This window comes from Sarcophilus harrisii, chromosome 3 (assembly GCF_902635505.1).
Source record: "Sarcophilus harrisii chromosome 3, mSarHar1.11, whole genome shotgun sequence".
In the NCBI taxonomy this organism is placed as follows: Eukaryota; Metazoa; Chordata; class Mammalia; order Dasyuromorphia; family Dasyuridae; genus Sarcophilus; species Sarcophilus harrisii.
Window position 1 is genome coordinate 241,481,455 of NC_045428.1, and position 14,935 is coordinate 241,496,389.

The following is a 14,935-nucleotide window of genomic DNA, read 5'->3' on the forward strand; positions in this document are numbered from 1 at the left end:
TAATTAAAAGACTTCTAGATTCTTTCCAACTCTAAATCTTTGGCCTCATGACTAGTAAATTATGTGATTTTGTGTCTTTAACTAACTTTAAAACTTTTAATTCGCTGAATCATTAGTTGCAAAAACTGTTGAGAAAATTTGAAAACAGAATCATATTGCCTACTGCAAAAGTCTCCGAAGTTTATTGTATCTCTATATAATAGACACATAAACAAATTAGAGGAACAGGGAAGATGACTTTGACAACTATATATAAACAAGAAGTTCAGGATTAAACAAGGGTCAGAGATGATTCCTAGAATAAAATGGGGTATTTTAAGCGTATAATTGTATTTTAATCACACAAAATCTGTGATGACTGTGTATTTTAAAATCAGCCAAAGTCAGGAATTCAGGTTAGGGGAAAATCGTCAATCTTTATTCTCAGTAGAGATGAAGAAAGATTGGAATTAGAAGGGAATCGGCAATAGCAATGTGTCCAGGTGAGTCAAGAAGCTAGCCAGACCAGAAGCCACAAGACCAGCAGCCACCAGAACTGAACCCAGCCAGCAATCTCTCTCGGCCTCCCTGTCTCGCTGCCTCCACCCACCAAAATTGTCATTTCCTATACAACACATCAGGACTTGCACAGAGAGTGGGGGGCCATTCTTTCTCCAAGCACATATATAAATAGAGTATAGTTCAATTACTCATGTGCTTGGGACCTCAGTGCATCAACTCAAGCCTCAGCCCATTACAAAAATCAATTTAATTAATATTAGAATGGAAACAGTTAACTGGGGAAAGATTTTCACAGCAGTTTTTTTTTTTTAAATAAAGGTTTCACATCTTAAGATATGTAATGAACTAAGTCAAATATATAAGAATAAGACCCATTCCTTAACAGGTAAATAGTCAAAGAATATGAGCAAGGAAGAAATCCAAGATGTCAATGACTATATTAGAAAGAAACCTCAAAAATCCAAAAGTATGAGAAATTAAAATTAAAACAACACTGAGATTCTACCTCACACCCATTAGAAAGATAAAGATAACAAAAATAATAAAAATTTCATTTATTAAGGGGATGTGAAAGCATGTGCACCCAAATTTGGAAATGTAAATTGGTCTAGTTATTCTGGAAACCAATTTGGAACCATATTAAAGAAATCACTAAGCAGTATGTAACTTCAGATCCAGTTATCCCATTATTAAATATTTACTCCAAAGCTATAATCAAATAAAGCTACTTATATGTGCACAGATATTCAAATAGCATTTTTTTTGATTGTTGTGTCAAAGACCTGGAAAACAAGTAGGTGTCCATCAACTGGATAATGGCTTAACAAATTATGACATGTACGCATAATGGAATATAATCAGCCTACAAGAAGTGATAGAAGGGATGTATTTAGAGAAACTTTGGAGAATGTATGAATTGAGGAGGCAAAAATAAATACACAATGATTACATTATTGTTGTAAAGAAAAGGAAATTTGAAAATCATGAGAACTCTGTTTAAAAGAATGACTAAGCCGAGCACCAGTGATCAAACATGCTTCTTATCTCTTGGCAAAAAGATACCGTGCTGGTAGTATTCATTAAGATACATACTTTGCGGCCTGATTTTGTATTAGACCTTATTTCTTTACAAGGCAAGGGAGGGTTCAAATATGGAAATGGATAAGCAATGAGTGAGTGCTGGTTATGGTAATAGCAAAAAAAAAAAAAAAAAAAAAAAAGAGGAAAATAAGGAAAATAGGATCAATGAAACATTTAAAAGAATTGACAGAAGTAAACAGGATGGTTTATGTAGTGAAATAGGGAGACAAAAGTAAGACAACTCCGAAAATGTTATTTATTATTTTGGCTGCTAGGTAGTACAATGGATAGAGCATTGGGCCTAGAGTCAGGGAGACTTTAAGTTCAAATTTGGCCTCAGATACTTACTAGCTTTGTGATCCTGTGCAAATCTATTAAAATGTTTGTTTTAGTTTTCTCAACTATAAAATGGGGACAATAATAGCACCTACCTCCTGGGGTTGTTGTGAAACTCAAATGAGTTAATAATTTAAAAAGTTTGGCATGGTATGTGTGTGTGTGTGTGTTTGTTTGTGTTTGTGTGTACGTGTACAGCAATTGGGGTTAAGTGAATTGCCCAGGGTCACACAATTGGTAAGTGTAAAGTGTTCAAGACCACATTTGAACTTAGTTCCTCCTGACTACCAGAACGGTTTTCTATATGCTTTACTATCTAGTTGCCTCCTTTCTTACATACTTTTAAAAAAGGTAAATAAACTGAATATATTGGAATTTTGTGGTTTAATATGCAAGCCAGAAATATGGGAAAAAAAACATTATTTTGTGGGCAAACCACCTGTCCCCTGCTTCTTGTTCTTTATTTGTTGAAAATTTCATATAGGTGATGATTGTAAAATTCAGAATAAAGAAAAAAATTGACAAAATTTAATTCATTAGAAATTAAAATGAGAGATAGAGGCCAAAAATCTATTATTTTAATAATGCACCCACATTGTGAAGAATTGTTTTCAATACTATTAAATACTATTAAATTGGTGAATATTTTAAAAATATCAAAACTTAAATTTTACATTTATTTCATATAGCTATCTTTTTTCATATTTGTGCAGCATGCAGATTGATAGAACAGCAGTTGTGGCTAAAATCTTTAATCTCGGGAAAAGAAAATTAATGTTTCTTTCTAATATTGAGTCAGTGTGCCCCTATGATGGTAATATGAAAATTCCAGAGCCTCCTAATCTACTAGACTGTTTATTAAATTTTAAGGAACTGTGTCCTCCCACCCTAACCCCTAGCCACTTCTTTTTATTCGCATACATACTTGAGGTAGAGGGAGTTTGTTTCTCTTAATGGAAATCTGTTTTTGAAGAAACCAAAATAATTTCAGGAAAGGTAGAGATCAAGCCCAGGATATTCGGCTCTGTCTATCCCACAAATTGGAAAGATTATGGTCATTTTGAACTATTGATATAATTTATGTCTAATAAAATTAAAAAATAAATCGCAATTACTTATTTATTAGCTTGTGTCCTGAAACCATTAACATAGTTCTATTAAAATGTAAACAGTGGAATATTGATTAAAATGTTAGTGAGTGCCTGTTGACTCCACAAAATCTCTCAACCTTTATAACTTGGATCAGCACAATCAGATTCCTTTTCTCCTCACCTCCTTTTAAAATTGTTTAAGCAATGCTGCAGCTTAATTGCTAACTCATTGGTAGCAGGAAACAATTATTCAAAATAAGCTCATGTACTTGCTTTGGTTTTTCTAGCAGATTATTTAAAAACAGTATTTCCTTAAGATAACAATTTTGATAATGATTCAGGAAGGAAATATATTTGCAATTAAATGAACATGCTTTAGCACAACAAGCAATAAAAAGCTTAACACTGAGCCTCTGTGAATTAGATGCCGGAACAACATTGGACACAAGTCAAGGTTTTGCTGACACATTTATTTCTTGGTAAATGAAGACTGTTTAGGTTTAATGCATTTGTGGTTAGTAATAGTTTAAAAGATCAATGTAAATTCATTCTAAACTAGTAAATAAGGATTTAATGAAATTTCTGACAGCAGGCTTTCACACCTTGGATCTTTTTATCTTTTACAGGTGACACAACATACTTCTCCTTGGGCTCAATGACATATCTAGAACATTAGGAAGTGTTTGACAGGTTTTATCTGATGTTTATTTGATTTGTGGAATTGATCATGAATTTCAACATGTCCTTCTCAGACTATTTTAAAACATAACTCAGTTTTGTTTCTAAATGTAAAACAATTTGATTTGTGTGTTTATCAACAAAATAACATATATTGATAAAAGCCACATTTCATCATGTAGGAATATGAATAAATCTATTGTAAAACAGTCAAATTTTATTTATCACTATTTTACTTTTCCTCAGCACACTATTCAGATTAAATAAAACATACAAAACTTGTTTTTATAATCACTGAAACTCTTTAAATCATAATATTTACAATTTTTCATAAAGTATTGTTACAATTTGAATGCATTACTCTGAGCAATTTTTGTTTTCATTGAAGTTATGGACTTTAAAATAGTCATAGTTCATTATGTTACAATTTCTCAACATGGACCTCACTTTGCCAATGGAACTCTGGTGAATTTCAACATGGACTTTGGTATTACTAAAAATGGTATCTTTATATATATATATTACATGTCAGATCAAAAGGTGTTAATGAAAACCACTGAAGTCCATTGTCAGGTCTCTTCATCTACCATTAGATTCCAGTGGAAGAACTTTTGTATTATTCAGTGGTGTCCACTAGCATGTAGAAGGCTTAAATATTTGACTTATCTTTGGTTCATATTTTTTGAAGGAAATAGCTCTCTTGTCTAACTTGAGATAAAAAAATACAATGACAATATATACATTTCAACCAATATTTGAAATGACAACAAAAAATTTTCCAGGTTAATGATTTGATTTGTGGTAGCTTTCAGTAGTGTCCAACTCTTCATGATCCCATTTGAGCTTTTCTTGGCAAAGATACTGGAGCGATTTTCCATCTTCTTTAGCTCATTTTACAGATGAACAAATAAGATTTAGTGACTTCCCCAGAGTCACACAGTTAATATGTGAGTCCTGATTTGAACTAAGGAAAAGAGTTCTTGACTCTAAGCTCAGTACTCTGCACTATGGAGTCACCTAGTCTTCTTATTATGATAGCTAATAATCTCTAAAAGTTAAGATTGGCACAATCCATGGCAGTCCCAAACAGTGTGGAGGAAAGTGTTGGAGTAGTTTATGAGCTTGATCTTTGTAGATTATTTGAAGAGGTCCAGTGGGTTGACCTGAGTGCTATGGATGATTTCTAAAAGAAAAATCACGCAAAGAATTGGGACATAGCAAGTGGTTGCAATTGGTACTATGCTTTGAGTGTTTATAACATTGTTTTATCCATTATTCCATTCTTCTATTAAAATTTGTAGTTTGGAAATAAAAAAAACATTTCTTTAAATTGACTTTCTAAATATTAGACACTAGTGTATTTACCAATCTTGCTGCAGTTTTTTCTTGGTGAAAGACTTTGTGTTTCCAGAGAGATATATCTTTACTATCGGCTTGAGGTTAACCCTAGGGGTATCTGGCTGCCTTTTGTCCTCCAGTTTAGTCCTCTCATTTCAGATAAACAGTCTACTTTTATTTCAATAAGAAGTAGTATGTTTATTTGGGGAAAACTATATGAAAAATACAGATGGAAATCAAACAAGATTTAAGAGTGAGAATGCAATGCACTGGTAGAACAGAAGAGAAAGAAGAAGTGAAGAAGAGAAAGAAGATTTATAGCAATGTCAATGTGGCAGCAAATTCTGCCTAAGTGGGTCACTCTTTAGCGAGCCAGTCCAGGTTACAGATACTCATGATTATATTCAACTTGGGATAGCAGTGCCTTTCCCTCTGTGTCCTTCTCCTTGCACAATCCCAGTTAAGATTTTGTCCTTTTCCTTCCTGTGACCCTATTACATCAGCAAGATGTTGGCAATCTTAGACTTTTTTTGGTTTGCATTTTTGATGGAAGTAATTTTCTTCTTGTTTGGCTTGAGGGCAAAGGGGGACAATAAAAATGTATGCATATAAATAAATATTTGAAATTTTTTTCCTTCATCCTGGACCTAGGTTTCTGATCTCAGTGTTGGATTTCTTTTCTACTGTAGTTCACAGTGTCCACAGAATACCTGGTTGGGCCCTTTGTATCTGTATGATGACTTCAGAACATGGATTTTCTCCTGCTTTGAGAGATCAGAATAGGGATACAGCTTCAGGAATCTCTTTTTGGAGCTCATTCTGACTTTGAGACCCTTTGGAGCATTTTTGATAGTACCTATTTTCTTTAGACCCATTTATAGGAGCAAGAGATAAGAATGAAATTATAATTGAAATAACCCTTCTGGAGAGGAAAGAAGGAAAGAAAATAAATGCTTAGCAAAGAAAGTAGAAATGTTTAATCAAGAGGAAAAGGGAAAGATAGAAATGTGAGATTATGATCTGAAATGTGAATATCAGAATTAAAAATTATAAAGATTTTGAATGATGATGATATGAGTACCCTTGTAGGTGATCAGGATAGGTAGGAATGAAGTTGTAGGTGTGGGAGATGAAGGGATTGACTAACTATGAGTTCAGAATATTTGAAAGAACTTCAATCAAATATTGAAGTTTCTGTGAATGAAAACAAGAATTAGAGTGGAGAATAAGAATGAGCCAAGTTTTGACCATCTTGAAAAATTCATAATAAAAAAGTTTTAAACATGAAAATAAACATCAAAGAAATATAACTTGATCATTGAGGGCTACAGAAGAAGGATTTTTAAAAATGACCTTGAAGAACACGGAATATGTCAATTTTTCTTCCTAGTGCTGTATGTCAGGAGCATGGAAAGAGTGTCTAATTTTAGAAAAACTAAAAAAAGCAATGAAGTATCTTTCAGAAAAAGTCAGGTTTTTGTGAGTGACAAATTATAGGGGAAAATAAGTTCTATAGTTCCAAAAGCAGTGGAAAAAGGGGAAAGGAAGAGAACAGAAATGCATGAGGTTTGCAAAGATACTTTGAGATGACAATGTGGAAGAAGTAACAGAGGTACATAGTTTTCACCTTGAGAGTCTTCTTCTCTGAAATAAAATAATAAGGAGAATGAAATGAATGCAATTACTCATAAAAGGATGGGTGAAGTACCATTTGCTTACAATATTCATTCATGGATTCATCATTTTGAATAAGGCTGATGAAAATGGCCTTCACTCAAAATTGTTCCATCTCTATAATTTTGAACTTTGAAATTCACATTTCAGATCACATCTCATCTTTCCAACTTTCTCCTTTCCTCCTGGATAGAAATGTCTATTTTTCTTTTCTAAGCTACTTATTCTTCTTTTTCTCTTTTCAAAGAAGTTATTCCAATTATACTTTCATTTTTATTTCTTGCTTTTATAAATGGGTCTGAAGCAGTAAAGGGCAAAGATGGAAGTACCAGTGGAAGTGGAAGCTACATTTTCTCTGTTCTTAGAAGCAGCAGCTCTTATTCTCTCAAGTCATGTGATAAAGGAGGAAGAATATTTTCTTTTTGTAGTTAACTTTTATTGTATCACTCTTTATTGTTGTTGAACACATCGGAATTCTTCTTTCTTTCTCAGGTTTTTATGATGGGTGTATCTTACTACCTTCCCCTGTGTTAGATACCAATATCTCCTACATTCATATAGGTTATACCAGATGCACTTGACACTAGACATCAAAGCTCTAGCTGCCTCTTCTTGTATGTGCTTCCCCCCACTTTGAGAACAATGAAATAATGGATGCTTTTATCCATTTCTATACTCTTAGAGGTTTGAGAAATCAGGAACTCCCAAGTCTAGGTATTAGATGACCTGCAGGTGGTGATCTTATCTCAAAGAAGATGACCTGTCATAGGAGGATATTATAGATGAAAGGACTAAGTTCTTCTGACTTTCCAGAAGAACTAATTTTAATTAGTTTTATAGATAGTACAGATATAGTATTAAAATAAAAATGTGTTTTATATATCAACCTCCTGAAAGAGTATAATAAGCATAATTCATCCCTGTTTCTTATTTATTTATCAATGTATACTTATGAATCAGTCTTTACTTTTTCAGTCATTTCTTTTGTGGTAGAAGAAATAAATATCTACCTTGTACCTGATCTACTTTGAATATTGAACATAGTTTTTTACAAAGAACTGTTAATACATTTTGGGGAAATTAGACATAAATCATAACACAACTTTATCTAACATATTTTCTTCAGTGATTTTTGTCTGTAGTGGTGGCATAAAACTCAGAGAGTACAAACATGTCCCCTTTGAAGCATTAAGGTCTATCAGGTCTAAATATAATTCATGTAAGCACAGATCTTGGATCCCTTAATTGTAAAGGATACTCCATTCATAGTCCCCAGGTCTTTATAGCAGTTAATCAGATCTAGCACTATATAAAAACAATAATTGTTCCCACAATGGCAGGTGATAATTTCATAATATTCTTCCCTACTTATACCACATCTGAGGTACTGAGCTCAGTTTTAGACCCCTCATTTTAGACAATACATAAACAAATGGGCACACCTTGAGAAAGGGATGACTAATAAGTGTAGTGGACCAGGAGCCATTCCAAATTGGGAAGAAATTAAGACTATTTAGCCTGCAGAAGATGACTTAAGGTGTGTAAGGGGGAATGAATAATGTCAATTTGAAGTATCTAAAGTATTGTCATGTGGAAAAGAAGTTAGATTTATTCAAAGAATGCAATGGAGAGAAGGTGAAGAGAGACATATATTTGTCCCAATATATGGAAAAACATACTAAAAAAGTTAACTTTAATTTTCCAAAAATCGAATGATTTAGAACAGAAAAGATTCTCATTCAAATACAAATTGGACTTCATAACCTTTGAGGTCCCCAGCAAACCTGAATTTCTTCAATTCTAAAAAAAAGAAGTTACCTAAATAGTAGATGTGATTGCATAAGATATTCATCAAAAAAAAACAACCCGTGAATTTTTTTTTAAAGTGAAGTACAGAAAGTGAAAGTAAGTGCAGGCAAGTGATTTGATAATAAGAATGGCAAAGTTTTGTATCAGGAGTTCTGAGATCCAAAATTGTCCAATGTTTGAAACAAATGTAGTGGACAAAGAAAAGGATAATTTAAAAATTATTTTAGAGTTAAGAGAGTGAAGGGATATTTGCCATCTTGTTCAAGAAAAATCAGATCAAAAGGGAAAAAACACAAGAAAGAAAATAATAGCAACAACAACAACAAGCAAACAAATTATAACAATAACAATAAAAGGTGGAAATAGTATGCTTTGATCTACATTCAGTTTCCATAGTTATCTCTCTGGATATAGCATCTCTCTGGATAGCTTTTTTCCATTCCAAGTCTATTAGAATTATCAAAATAATTTTAAAGCATGTTTGTGGACCCCTGGTTAAGAATCCTCAATTTAATGAGCACTATATTTGGGAAGACCTGCAAGGTTATACAAAGTTTATCTCATGAAGATCCTTCATTCCAAAAGAAGACTAATAAACAGTAGCTTGAGTGAGCTAGCAAAAGATACTCCTGCAGATAAAAACTTTTTGATTTATAAAGAAACAATGGAATACCCTCATCCCTATTACTTCTTCAGAGAATCCTACAGATAAGGCAAAGATGGAGTTGTATTCTATGCCTGGTACTTACTATCGTGTCTACTATGGAACAGTAACTATGCTAAGCATTTAGGGTGCAAAACCAAAAAAGACAATTTATCTGTGAGCCTCAGTGGTTTATCTGAATATAACACCTATAGTACTTACTGCAAATGGTTCTTATAAAGAGCAAATGGAGCAATATATATAAAAAAAAACTTTTTGTAAAGCTACATAAATATCAGTTAATTGTTTTTAGTAACATTCAAGTAGAAAAAATTCTGTAACAAGTTCTTAAATTATCATTTTTCTTTATTGTTCTGTGAGATATTGCACAAATACATATCTATCTCTCCATATAATAAACACACATATGAAACCTTATTTTTTAAAACAATAATTATTGTTAACTTTTAAAAATTGTTGTCAATTGTTTTAGTTCTGTCCAGCTCTTCATGACCCAATTTGGGGTTTTCTTGGCAGAGATCATGGAGTGGTTTGACTTTTCCTTCTTTAGCTCATTTTACAGATGAGGAAATGGAGGCAAATAGTATTAAGTGTCTTTCCTAGGGTCACATAGCTAGTAAATGTCTTAGGTTGAATTTGAACTATTTGAAAGCATTCTCAAAACAACTCTGGAGACAGGATGATGGAAATAATATTACCTAATTTTGTTCCCATGCAGTTTTGGTTTATTCCACTATATCTCTATATTTTGAAAACTAATCATTCCATCTATCTTTGAGATTATGAGCATTTGGTAAGGTGATAGCTATCAAAAGTTTTGTTCTTAAATTTTGATGAATCAGTGTTATATACAGGTGACTGTGGGCAACAATTATCTCTGTGATAATGCTCTAGTTTTAGCATATAATCTAGTACAACCTCTCCTTTATGTTTTAATTTCACATTATTCCCTACCATCTACTTTATAAGTCAAGTAAAACAACTTTATATTCTCTCAAATAACCATTATTTTCCTTGCTATGTGGTTTTGCTTGCACTTTTTCTTGGAATAGAATGTCTTGAGCTCTAATTATCTTTCAAAACCCCAATCAAATGTGATCTTATTAATGAAGCCACAAATTCTTCCCTGCAGGTAATGACCTTTCCCTTTAGAGTTCATATTATCTTTTGTGTTACAACTCTACGGGGCATTTATCACATAATTATTTATTATACTTATGTGTATTGATCTTAATTCTATACTTGGCTTTTAGTTCTATTAGGACAGGAGCTAAATCTTATTTAAAAGTTGTGTCCTTAATGAAAAGATACATAATCAAAATGTTCATAGAATTGAAAATTCAAGGAAAGAAATATCCCATTATGATGGTAAGAAAAGAAGAAACAGTATCTCACATAACCTTTAGATACTAGGTTTCTGAATTCAACCACTATTTCCTTAATTTCCTTCTTTTTCATGAAGACTATGCCCCCAAATAAGGAAAAGAAAGAATTCTCAAAACAACTAATTTTGCATTATATAAATATTAAAATAATTGTATTAGAACATTGACATTTCCTGCTTGAAGCTATCGAGGTTGATTTTTCATGCCAGAGTTTTTAACAAAAGGATTTTTTTGATTTCATGAAAAGGGATAATTAAAGGCTCTAGGCTATCTGTAAGTAGGCAATGTGAGAAGGGTTGTGTAGCTGGTATAGTGCAAGATACATGGATGCTATCATAATAATTGAACTGACACTTTTCATAAAAACATTGCATTGGCAGCATTAACAATTCTTTTCCTCTTATAGAATCAGGAAGTTATATTCAAACTCCATATTTGTCATCATGTCTTCAGTTGCATTTAACTCTATGATATCATGAACTTTATCTTGGGATTTTTTTTTGGCAAAGATATTAGAATGGTTTGCCAATTCTTTCTCCAGTGAGTAGCCCAGGGTCATATAGCTAGAAAATGTTTCAGACCACATTTGAATTCAAGTCTTCTCAACTCCAGGCCCAATGCTCTATTCACTTTATAATCTAGCTGCCCAACTATATTACTGTCCCTTTCCACATATAAACTGATGAGAGTTATCTTAGAACATTATAGGGCAAAATATTGTACACTAACTCAGTATAGTTTATTTTGTGTTTTCTTTTTCTTTTAAAACTTATTTATAACATCCTTTAAAATTTTGAGGATTTCAAATTTTCTTCTGTCTTATCACCCCCTCCCCACCTTGAGAAGACAAGCAATATGATATAAATTATACATATGAAATCAGCAAAAGTTATTTCTACATTAGGCATATCTCAAAAAAATAACAAAAATAAAGTGAGAAAATTATAAATTTCAATTTGCACTCCGAGTTCACCAGTTCTTTTTCTAAGAGTAGATAGAGTTTTTCATCATGAGTCTTTTGGAATTGTCTTGAATAATTGTATTGATCAAAGAATCTAAGTCTTTCACACTTGATTCTCATTATAAAACTGGCGTTACAATGTACAGATTGTACAGTGATCTATTGGTTTTGTCCACTTCACTTTGTTTCAGTTAATATTGGTCTTTACATATTTTTTTCTGAAACTAACTCCCTCATCAGTTCTTGTAATACAATGATACTCCATCACAATCATATGCCACATATTGTTCAGTCATTCCCCAGTTGATGAGTATCCCCTCAAAGTCCAATTCTTTCACACAAGAAAAAGAGTTGCTACCAATATTTTTAAATATAAAAGTATTTTTAAAAAATCTTCAATCACATTGTGTAATAGTATTATACATTTTGGAAGCCCTTCAGGCATAATTCCAGACTGTTCTTCAGAATAGTTGTATCAATTCACAACTATATCAACAATTTATTAGTATACCTATTTTACCATATTTCTTCTATTTTTCAGTTTTGATAGGTGTGAGGAAGCACTTAAGACTTGTTTTAATTTCTCTTTCTCTAGTCTCAAGGAGACACCAAGAATCAGTCAAGCAAAACCAAAAAAAATGAAATAATGGAAAAAAAATGTCAAACACTTTCTTGGGAAAACAACAGACCTGGAAAATAGATCCAGGAGAGACAATCTGAGAATTATTGGACTCCCAGAAAAATGTGATGAAAAAAAGAGCCTGGACACTATTTTCCAGGAAATTATCAAAGAGAACTGCCCAGAAGTCATAGAAACAGAGAGTAAAATAGACATTGAAAGAATTCATTGATCACCTACTGAAAGGGATCCTAAAATCAAAAACACTAAGAAATATGGTGGCCAAATGCCAGAACTATCAGACGAAGGAAAAAATACTGCAAGAGGCTAGAAAAACCCTATTCAAATATAGAGGAGCCACAATAAAGATTTACCTAGGATCTAGCAGCATCTATATTAAAGGATCAAAGGACCTGGAATATGATATTCTGAAAGGCTAAGAAACTTGGTATGCAACCAAAATAGCTTACCCAGTTAGAATGAGCATCTTTTTCCAGGGAAGAAGATGAGCATTCAACAAAATAAGCGAATTTCACCTATTTTTGATGAAAAAACCAGAACTTAACAAAAAGTTTGATCTACAAATATAGAACTCAAGAGAAACCTAAAAAGGTAAAAAGAAATCTTGGGAACTATATTTCTGCTATAAAGATATATAAAGAATACATGTATACCTTGTTCTAGAAACTAGAGGTGGAAAGGAAATTGTGCTAGAAAAAGGATAAAGTGGAGGTACCCACATCTCACAAAGAGGCAAAGGAAACCTATTATATCTGAGAGAAAGAATGGAGGGGGATGAATATAGTGTGTATCTTACTGCCATCAGAATTGGCTTAAAGAGAAATGTTTTAGACATATTCTATGGTAAAACTTCTCCCACCTCATTGAAAAGTGAAAGGGAAGGGAAAAGTGAAAAGGGAGGGAATAAGCTAAGTGGACGGGAATACGGAAATTGTGAGGAAAAGGAGTAAGATAGGGGAAAGAACTCTAAGGTGGGGGAAGGGATACTAAAAAGGGAGGGCTGTGAGAAGCAAGTGGTGTTCACAAGTTTAATACTGGGAAGGGGGGAAAGGAGGAAGAAAGGAAAAAAAGCATAAACAAGGATTAACAAGATGGCAAGTAATACAAAATTGGTAATTTTAATCATATACGTGAATGGGGTAAACTCCCCCATAAAGAGGAAGTGGTTAGCAGAATCGATTAAAAGCCAGAATCCTACAATACGTTGTTTACAGGAAACACATCTGAAGATTGTACCTCTTTTACCATTAGGCCAATTCAGTTTTTTTTTAAAGGTATTTTCCCCAGTTTTTTGTGTGCCTCTTTTACCAAGCTATTGATTCTTTTTTCATAATTTTCTTTCACCACTCATTTCTTTCTCCAGTTTTCCCTCCACCATTCTTCTCTTTAAAAAAAACAACAAAAAACTCTTCCTTGGCTTTAATTAGCATTTTCTCTGATGCTTTGCTTACAGGTGTTTTCATATTAATCTCCCTTTTTCTCTCTCTCTCTCTCTCTCTCTTCCTTCATCCCTCCCTCTTTGTCTCTCTCTCCCTCCCTCTTTGTCTCTCTCTCTCTATTGGAATCTGTGTTTGTCTGTCTCTCTCATTTTGAGTTTTGTCTTGATTTCTCTGTCATCACACTAACTTTTTATGGTAAAGGTTTTTGCTTATTTTCTCAGCCTATTTCTCTATTTCTTCACTTTACATTTTATGTTAATATTGTTTTCTGAGTGGCAAGGCACTATCCCAGGCTTCAGTCTTTTCAGAGCTGGTTTTGAGGGTTTTCAAGCTTTTAATGCTTTCAAGGTGGTGTGATATAAAGATATGATCACTATTGTCCTGGTCTTTATTGAGGAAGGGACCCTGTTCTCCTGAAGCTACAAGTGCCAATGCTTTTTTTTTTTTTTGACTCTAGAACTGTGAGAAGGTCTCCTGTTCTCCTGCAGCCACAATTGCTGGCATTCATCTTTGCCTTCTAACTGTAATCAGGGTCAGAGCTTATTTGTAATTGACCACAAGCACTCGTCTTTGTCCTGGAACCTAGAATTGCATGTGGGAAATAGAGTTGCTAATCAGCATCATCTGTACCAGTACCACCAAAGGATGCCCAGTAATCTCTTTCTGACCAGTTATCTCACTCTGGTCTGAGAACTCCTGAAGCTCCTTCCCCTGTCACTGTTACAACTCCCTTCAAGGCCCCTCACTGGCACTACATGCTGCATTCTAGATTGCTACTCATGCTAGTGTCATGGGACTTTCCTGCTGACCTCCTAACTTTTCTTAAACTGAAGAAAATGTCTTCCTGTGATAGGTTGGCTCTGCCACTTCAAAATTGTATGTGAGGCATTATTTTAAAGTTGTTTGGAGGGGAATGTTAAGATAACTCAATAGGGCTGCTGCTTCTAATCTGTTATCTTGGTTTTGCAAATTGGCTTGTATTTTCAGTGTGCATTTCTTGCACTGGCTTTGACCATGATGCTCTAATTTATGTACTTTTGGCAATCTAGCAGACATTGCTTTGGAAACTGAAGTTGACTCAACCTACATTATCAAATATAACCTGCATAATTTGTACATTATACATTAAACATGGCATATGTTAAATAGCCAACTAATATTTCCCCATATATATGGTATATGTGTATATTTACACACACATACTCAATACATATATTACGGTTACATACATTCTATGTGTAAATTTGAGTGAGAGGGTAGTCCCTGTTCAGTCAGAGCTTCTTAGTGCATTTGAAAGTCATGTGTTATTTAGCTAAGGAAAGATCAGAGCCATTGGCTT